Below are 9,382 nucleotides of genomic sequence, written 5' to 3' on the forward strand. Positions count from 1 at the left end.
TCCAAATACCAGAGATGGACATTTGCAGCCTTGCTAAGGGAACACCTTCATCTTTGAAACTTTATTGTGTTTTGTACAGGGCACTCTCTGAACTAGTTTGTTGTGGTTATAAAACAGCTAGCAAAGAGCTTACATTTGTATTTATTTTCTATTCCATACTTCTGCCCCATATTGTTTCCTCTCAAAATCCATCCGTTTAAAAAAATTAATCTGGGCCGGGCGTGGTGGCTCATGCTTTTAATCCCAGCACTTTGGGAGGCCTAGGCAGGTGGATCACTTGAGGTCAGGAGTTCGAGACCAGCCTGGCCAACATGGTGAAACCCTGTTTCTACTAAAAGTACAAAAATTAGTCAGCTGTTGTGGTGGGTGCCTGTAAGCCCAGCTACTTAGGAGGCTGAGGCAGGAGAATTGCTTGAATCTGGGAGGCAGAGGTTGCAGTGAGCCGAGATCTCGTTACTGCACTCCAGCCTAGGCAACAGAGCGAGACTCCATCTCAAAACAAATAAAATATCTGTTGCAGATGTCAAACAAACAAACAGACTCTGAGAGCACAGCAGTGATGGTAGCTGTGTCTCTCTGCCAACCTTGTAAGGGACTGTCAGGGTTACTATGCTCGCCTGTGGCACTCTTACCCACTGAGCCCACTGAGGGCATTTTCTATGCAGAAGGGAGAGTTGAAGAGGGAGACATACATTTCCCCATAATTCTATGAGTACATAAAATGAAGCAACTGAGGCTAGGAACTTGGCCCATTTTCAAACACTAGCCTGTTTCTGAAACTTTCTTTCTAGCACAACCTGGCTTCCTGTGAGGGTGAAACCACCAACCCAGGGAGAGCCCGGTAGAGCCCAGGGTGATGTGATCATAGGAGAGTTCCTATATAATTGGCTCACGTTGCTATTAAACTTCAGTGTTGATGGTAAACGTTATGTCTGCATATCTTATCTCCCTAATTAAATTATAATTCCTATAAAATCAGAAATCTATTGATCCCTTTTTCCTTCAGTGGCAGTTAGAGCAATGTCTTATGAACTTACAGTGAAAGCTTCACATTATTTGTTGAATAAAGAAATGGGTCAGGCTCGGTGGCTCATGCCTGTAATCTCAGCAATTTGGGAGGCTGAGGTGGGCGGAATCACCTGAGGTCAGGAGTTTGAGGCCAGTCTGGCCAACATGGTGAAACCTGTTTCTATTAAAAATACAAAAACTACCAGGGCATGGTGTCGGGAGCCTGTATCCCCCGCTACTTGGAAGGCTGAGGCAGGAGAATTGCTTGAACCTGGGAGGTGGAGGTTGCAATGAGCTGAGATTGCAACACTGCACTCCAGCCTGGGCAACAAGAGCAAAACTCCATCTCAAAAAAAAAAAAGAAAAAAAAAGAAAAAGAAATGAATGACTAGAAAACAAAATATTGCATACAAAACCTTGACTCCTGTGACCTGATCATAATGCTGGCACAATTAGAATAGAAAATATTCAGTAAACTTTTGTGGAATTAAATAAACTGAGTAGAGTCTGATGTATGCAGCAGGTTGATGTCAACAGTAAGTCTCGGATGACACAGATATGGATTCCACTGAAAACAGAACTTGGAGATTAAGACATAGGGACAAACCCAGTGAAGTTTTGACAGAAATGAAATCAAATATTTTTTTCAAGTCTTCTCTAGACCAGCCTGTTTCTTTCCAACGTTTTCAATGGAAACAATTTGTTTTACAGTAGGAAATGAAGTTATAATTTTTGAAGCTTGTGCTCAAGTCTGACTGCAGCTCAGTCATTTCAAATTTTCATTTGTAAAGGATGATTATAAAATAATGAGTCTGATATTTATGTATGTCTTATAGAACCAGTTTTGTTGTTTTATAGCTGCACACAATATTTTCTTTTTTGTTTTTTTTGAGATGGAATCTTGCTCTGTCTCCCAGGCTGGAGTGCAGTGACATGATCTCCACTCATTGCAACCTCAGCCTCCTGGGTTCAAGCAATTCTCCTGCCTCAGTCTCCCAAGTAGCTGGGACTACAGGTGAGTGCTGCCACACCCTGCTAATTTTTTGTATTTTAGTAGAGACGGAGTTTCACTGTGTTGCCCATGCTGGTCTCAAATTTCTGAGTTCAGGCAACTGGCCTGCCTTGGCTTCCCAAAGTGCTGGGATTACAGGCGTGAGCCACCGTGCCCGGCCCTGCACATCATATTTTCAAAAGGTTTTTTTTTTTTTTTTTTAACTTGAAGCAATGGCAGGGGATCGATATTCAATCAGTTTGTGGAGAATATGATGACGGATTTGAGATCAGTAGGGTCTGGACTTGTTTGATGCCAAATAAAGTCAATAAATCTCATTTATTCATTCAACAAACAGCTATTGTATGTTTACTGGGCACTAAACACTGAAATATAAAGATAAAAGACATTGGTCCTCTCTTTTGGATGCTGCAGCTGTTGGGAATTCAGATGATGAATAGCCAGCCAGTTTCAATGCAGTAAGTGTCATGGTACAGATGATGTCTTGGGAGCACACATGGTGGGAACTAACCCAGCCTTTGGGGGTGTCAGGGAAGGTCTCCCTGAAGGGGTGATAGATGAGGAGCATTTTGAAAGATGAATGATTGGTTAGATGAAGAGGGTGAGAAGGCGTGCTTTAGGCAGAAGAGAATGACATACAGCACATACATATATCAACACATCATGTTATATACAGTAAATGTATTCATTCAATTTTTATTTGTCAATTATACTTCAAATAAAGCTGAAAAAATTTTATAGTGATTTATTTTCTCATTCTAAATAAATACTTTCATGTCCAATTCTATTTTATTTTACTTATTTTATTAATTTTTGTAGGGACAGGGTATCCCTGTGTCACCCAGGCTGGAGTGCAGTGGCACAATCCTAGCTCACTGTAGCCTCGAACTTTTGGGCTCAGGCAATCCTCCCATCTCAGCCTCTTGAGTAGGTCGGACTAGAGGCACGTGCCACCATGCCTGGCTAATTTTTTTTATTTTTTATTTTTTAGAGAACAGGTTCTTGCTATGTTGCTCAGGCTGGCCACAAACTGGACTCAAGCAATCCTACCTCAGACTCCCAAAGTGCTAGATTAGAGGTATGAGCCATTGTGCCTGGCCTTATGCCTAATTTTATGTGGATGATTTTGTATTTCTTTTTCAAAGGGGGCTTCCAAATTTTATAAGCTTCAGGTTCCACAAAACTGGATCTGCCCCTACTACCTAGTTATTGTGATGCTAATTTGTCATATCCAATTTCCTTGCTCATGTGTACAAATACTTAAGTACCAAGCACTGTGTGAAGTGCTTAGAAATTTTTATTTGCTTTTCAGGGTTAGTTCTTTTTAGACTATCAGAACATTTTCTGGGTGCCTCTGACAAATAATGCCAACATCTAGAGTTCAGTACATTAGAAATATAGGCTGGGCATGGTGGATCATGCCTATAATTCCAACTCTTTGGGAGGCTGAAGTGTGCGCATCACTTGAGCTCAGAAGTTCAAGACCAGCCTGGTCAACATGGCGAAACCCCATCTCTGAAAAAAAAAAAAAAAAAAAAAAACTGAGTGTGGTGGTGTGTGCCTGAAGTCCAGCTACTTGGGAGGCTGAGGTGGGAGGACTGCCTGAGCCTGGAAGGTCAAGGCTGTAGTGAGCCATGTTTATGCCACTGCACTCCAATCTGGGTGACAAAGTGAGACCCTGTCTCACAACAAAACAAAACAAAAAAACTATAAACAAACAAAAACAGAAATATATTTTTTGAAATTGTGGAGGATTCCTTGGAAATGCTTTTAACTATAAGAAGGTATAAAGTGGACCTATAGAGTTTCCTCGTGTTTTCCTCAAAGCTGGAATTTCTCTAGGTTGTATATGTTAAATCCACCTTTTTGCAAATCAGTTTTAATTTGGTTGATCATGTATATGGACATAAATTTTCTTGAAAAACTAGGCGAACAAACTTCTGGGAGTGCGCAAAGATTAAATATTACATTTTTATAAAGAAGCATACTCAGCAGGGTGTGGTGGCTCATGCCTGTAATCCCAGCACTTTGGGAGACTGAGGCAGGCAGATCACTTGAAGTCAGGAGTTTGAGACCATCCTGGCCAACATGGTAAAACCTCGTCTCTACTGAAAATACAAAAATTAGCTGGGCATGGTGGCAGGCACCTGTAGTTTCAGCTACTCAGGAGGCTGAGGGAGGAGAATCGCTTGAACCCGGGAGGCGGAGGCTACAGTGAGCTGAGATCACACCAAAAAAAAAAAACCTGGTGAAAGAGGGAGACTCCATCTAAAAAAAAAAAAAAAAAGAAGCACACTCAATCAATCAGATATCACTTTCATGCAAAAGAAATTTAAAGTTTGACTGTATATTTACATGACACATGATGGTATTTAATAGTGGCAATATTATTGGACATCTCTGCTTTATAAAATTTAAGGGTATTTTTTACATATAGTTAATGATGGTATTTACTAGTAGCAATATTATTAGACATCTCTTCTTCATAAAATTTACGGGTATTTTTTACATATAGTCAATCCAACTGTCACAAAATAGTATTTTTTCTCTCTCTCTGTGCCTTTGCTATACCTCAGCTCTGCAATTTGTCTTGTTTGCTAGTATATTCTTCACACCTTGACAGTGCCTGGCACATAGCATACACTCAATAAATATTTGGTGGATGAATGAATGAACCATTTCATAACTTCCTATTCAGGAAATAAGAGTGTTTTCCATCCTCCCAGCCAGAAACCTTTGGTTGTTCCAAAACACTAACTACCAGATCTGTTAGACTATTTATTTCTTTTCTTCATGCCTAATGTCAGCTTTACAAGCATTATCCCAACACAGGGTGCCTAGATAATGTATGTGCATTATGATGTTTTTTTACTCTCTGTCGATGTTCAATTCGCAAATGATAGCCTTACAGTTTTGTAAACATCCAGCCAATTTGTCCCTACAAATCTGTGAATTTCAGCAAGCCTCATAATGCAACATGATAAGTTCTGATTGTGAAATTCCAGCCACACAAATAATGATGGAAGCGATCAATTGCTTTAACAATGCCTAATAGCTCTCTCCCTGTGCTCAGTAGTTTCTGGCTGAAGTACTTAGAGTTTGACTATAGTAAGCGATTATTACCTTATCAAGAATCATCTTGTCTGCAATGCATTTCTTCTGGACAGAAAAAGCCCCCCAAAATCCTCAAATTACCCATACCTTATATTTCTTTCATTTACATCCACTGTGACTTTCTTTGCTTCACTCTTTCTGACTCAGAGTGCTCTTTCTGATCCAGAACACTCACATGGTGACTATATTTCCAGAGCCCAAATTTGACTTCATGTTCTGACAAATTATAGTTTTAATTTGTGAATTGATTTTTAGAAAGCTTCAAAAATTAGAAAATCAAATTTTATGAGTTATACATTTGACCACCACCTATTATGGAGAAGAATATAGGTACACGAGAATAAGTACAAAATTCTGCCAAAAATTACAGAGGGGTTGATGCAATTTTTGTCTTGTCATTTTCATAATTCCTGCTGAAGTGGATGGCAGAATGTTCCACTTTTGTGCTCATTTGTAGAATTCAATTTATAAAGTGAGAAGTTGTTCTTTGTTGTTTCCAAACATGTCTTGGAAAGTTTGAGTAGCTCATTTGAATTGAGTGAAGATTTTGTATCAATTTCTTTAGTAATCCCCAAAAGTTGTTAGTAAAAATGATCTGATAAATCAGTCATATCAGGTGGTATGAAATATTTGGATAGTAATATATTGTTTCATGAAAATCTTTATAGAGGATTTTGTTTTCTTCTGCTTCGATTTGGTAAGCATATATTTAAGTAATAAGATAAGAATTTTGTTTTTAAAAGTCTCCATAACAACAGAAAATAAAATATCCTAGAAATTATTCCATGCGTTTTTCAGAGCATCCTTTTCACAGCCTTTTAACAAATTTTTATTTGTTGGCTTGTTTGTTTCAAATAAAGCAAAACTGTTAAAGGCTTTCCAATATATGCCTCTGCAAGTAGGTAATTCAATTCCCATTCCCTTTAATCAGTTTCACTAAATCTATATCACAATGAATATTTAACATTATTAGCAATTGTATTCTAAATTTTTTTTATTTTTAGAGCGAAACCATTCACATTTTTATCTTTCTCCTTAATTCTGATTAAAATGCAAAGATTCACATGGAGAAATATTCTGTCCCTCCATTTTGGAAAAAGTGTCATGGAAAATTGCAATGACATTGTTTTGATTTAATGTCATTGGAAAATGTCTTGACAATGGAACTTTTTCAACTGATAAAAACTAAGCATGTGATGGTTGAAACATTATTAGTATTCTTCTGAGAACAGGCATCTGTATCAGAAATCTTATGTTTGAATAGGACCAAATTTGTCTTTGATAAAATTGCACGGTTATTTCAGTGCCTTCACTCATATTATAAAAATGTAACAAATTTTGAATAATTTTACAATAACAACTTCTACATCAATTGAAAAAATCTGATGAATTATTAATACAATTGTTGTAAATCTGTACCATGCAACTGATCCCTACCAAGATTCTGATATTGCCATTATTAGAAAAGAATCTCAAAGCTAGCATTAGAAATACTGGATGGAAATAAAAAAAAGAAACATTGGATGACACCCTGACAAGATAATCAACAAGCCTGCTGAGGCTTAGACCACAGGAAAGATGGTCATTTAATTGGGCACGTTAGTCACCTGGAGGGATGTCACCTTCAAGAATTTTTAATTTCCGTGTTTTCATTAAGATATCTTATTATTTGTACATCATAAGCTATGTCAGCATAGTCAGAAAAGATTTTTTTACTAGTATTATATACTAAAGAGGTAGCAGAAGATAATGGGTGAGAACACAGAATCTGGAATGAAGTTGGTGGGGTTCAAATCTGAGTTTAGCCAGTTACTAGTCAGGAAATCCTTGCCAAGTTACATAACTGTTTTCAGTGTCTCAGTTTTCTTATCAAGGATGATATATATTAATATTGTCTTTAAAAGGCTACTATGAGGTTTGAACAAATTAATAGTTGTATAGTGCCTGACAGATAGGCAAGCACCAATTTTTTTTTTTGAAACGGAGATTCGCTCTTGTTGTCCAGGCTGGAGTGCAATGGTGCGATCTCGGTTCATTGCAGCCTCCGCCTTCTGGGTTCAAGTGATTCTCTTGCCTCAGCCTCCCGAGTAGCTGGGATTACAGGCACCCACCACTACACCCGGCTAATTTTCGTATTTTTAGTAGAGATGGGGTTTCGCCATGTTGGCCAGGCTGGTCTCAAACTCCTAGCCTCAGGTGATTCACCCACCTCGGCCTCCCAAAGTGCTGGGATTACAGGTGTGAGCCACTGCTCCTGGCCCAGACTTTCTAAAACAGAAACCTTAGGAAGAAATACATGCCGCAAGCATCATTTAAACATTGTTCAAATACATTTGTGACTAGACAAATATATTATGATTCTAAGATCTAATGTTATACACAATACTACTATGGTATTGTTGTGCTCCTAGAAGAAGGATGTTTTTCACTGTTGTTACTCTTTATACTTGTGCTGATGAAAATCTGGATTTAAATAATATGAATATTACCTGGATATATAATCCAAATATCTGAAGTTATGATTTACCTTGTGATATGAAAAGTAATGGTTGTTCTTAATGGTTATTCCCAAATTCCATTTCTGCAGAATTACATTTCCAGTAAAACTAAAGAACACTCTGATCTTTGATTGACTATCTGAAGTTGCAGTAGCCCTATAGAGGATTCGTTTGTAGGCTTGAAGAAAATAAGCACTGGAACAGATACATGCAAAGAAGCTATAGCTTACATCAATAAGCACAAAGATGGCAACTTCGGAAAGCATCTAGGGCCTTCCCAGCTGGGGTGTGTTTGGTGAGCACAGCTTCCTAGATGTCCCCATGTCCTCATACAGGAGATGCCTTTAGGTCAGTGACTTTGGTCTCTTGTCTGTTTAAGGTTAGATCCTGCCAGGTCACAGGAAGCAACTTGCAAGAGAAGCCACCCTTAAACTTCAGCATTGCTCCCACATATTGCAAAGCCATGTCATCTGGATCTAACGTCTAGTTATGGGAACTACTTCTGACCAGGCGATCTGGGCTATCTCCTTCCATTTTTCAGGTTATATCAGGGAATGGCAAACTACAGCCCACAAGCAAAATACAGTCCAGTGTATGGTTTGTTTGTTTTTCCTCTAAGCCCACAAATTAAAAATGGTTATAACATTTTTAAATAATTGAAAAATAATCAAAACAAGAAAGCAGTTTTGTGACAGGTGAAAAATTATCTGCTATTTTAGTTTCAGCATCCATTTGTTGTTTTATTTGAACACCGATGTGGCAGACAGAATTCTAAGGTAGTCCCAATATTCCCATGCCCTGGTATAGACACTCTGTATAATCTTTCCTCCCCTCAAGTGCGGATGGGACGGAGAATATGACAGGGTGTTGCTCCCCTGATTATGTTACTTTGTATAGCAAATCTGATGAGATTTTGCAGATGGAATTAAAGTTCGTAATCAGTTGACTTTGAGTAACCAAAGAAAGATGATTCTGAGTGGGCCTGATCTAATCAGGTGAGCTGGTAAAAGATGGGCTGGGCCCTATCTGAGCCTTCTACTGAGATGTGCTCTCCTGCTGGTTTTAAAGAAGCAAGCTATCACAAGTTATCCAGCTGCAAGGAAATAAATTCTGCAATAAATCCTGGGGCTTGGAAGAGCATCACAAACATCGGATGAGACCGCAACCCTTATTGACACCTTGACGGCAGCCTTGAGAGGCCCTGAGCACAGGACTCAGCTTAGCTGACTCCTGGCCATGGAAACTGTGAGATAAATGGATGTTGTTTTAAGCCCCTAAGTTTGTGGCAACTTACCATACAGCAATAAAATCAATAAAATAAGCCACGCTCATTTGTGTAAGTATTGTCTATGGCTACTTTGGGGCTACAATGGTGGAGTGGACCAGCTGTGAAACATACTCAACATAGCCCACAACATGTAAAATATTTACCAAAAACATGTAAACACCTAGGTTATATAATTATAACCTAGAATCACACATACTCAACCATCTTGCATCTGTATAATAAGAATGAGCCTGTGGTTACATGCAATTGGATGAAGGCTGAATATATAAGATTTCTTGCTATAAGCAAAAGTTTTCATACTGATGTAGGTACACAAACACGTGCAGATTGTGATGAGTCCTCAAGGAGACATATTCCATTAAATAGTCTCATGAAAAGGCTCCTTTTCTAGCACCTGTACTCATTTTGCAACAAATCAAATTTTAAGTAATTTTGTACTGCTTTTTTTCTTTTCTTTTTTTT

At 38.4% G+C, this 9,382-nt stretch overlaps 1 long non-coding RNA gene across 1 annotated transcript in view; it reads right to left on the reverse strand.

Moving 5' to 3' along the window:
• Positions 1 to 3,502: 3,502 nt before the first annotated feature.
• The window catches only part of LOC119473657, an 18,888-nt gene continuing 13,008 nt past the window's right edge, over positions 3,503 to 9,382 (reverse strand). The window contains exon 3 of the long non-coding RNA XR_005202863.1: positions 3,503 to 3,535. This is a non-coding gene — a long non-coding RNA (uncharacterized LOC119473657). The remainder of the gene's footprint in view (positions 3,536 to 9,382) is intronic.

The sequence above is a fragment of the Cebus imitator genome, unplaced genomic scaffold (assembly GCF_001604975.1).
Source record: "Cebus imitator isolate Cc_AM_T3 unplaced genomic scaffold, Cebus_imitator-1.0 Scaffold173, whole genome shotgun sequence".
Classification (NCBI taxonomy): domain Eukaryota; kingdom Metazoa; phylum Chordata; class Mammalia; order Primates; family Cebidae; genus Cebus; species Cebus imitator.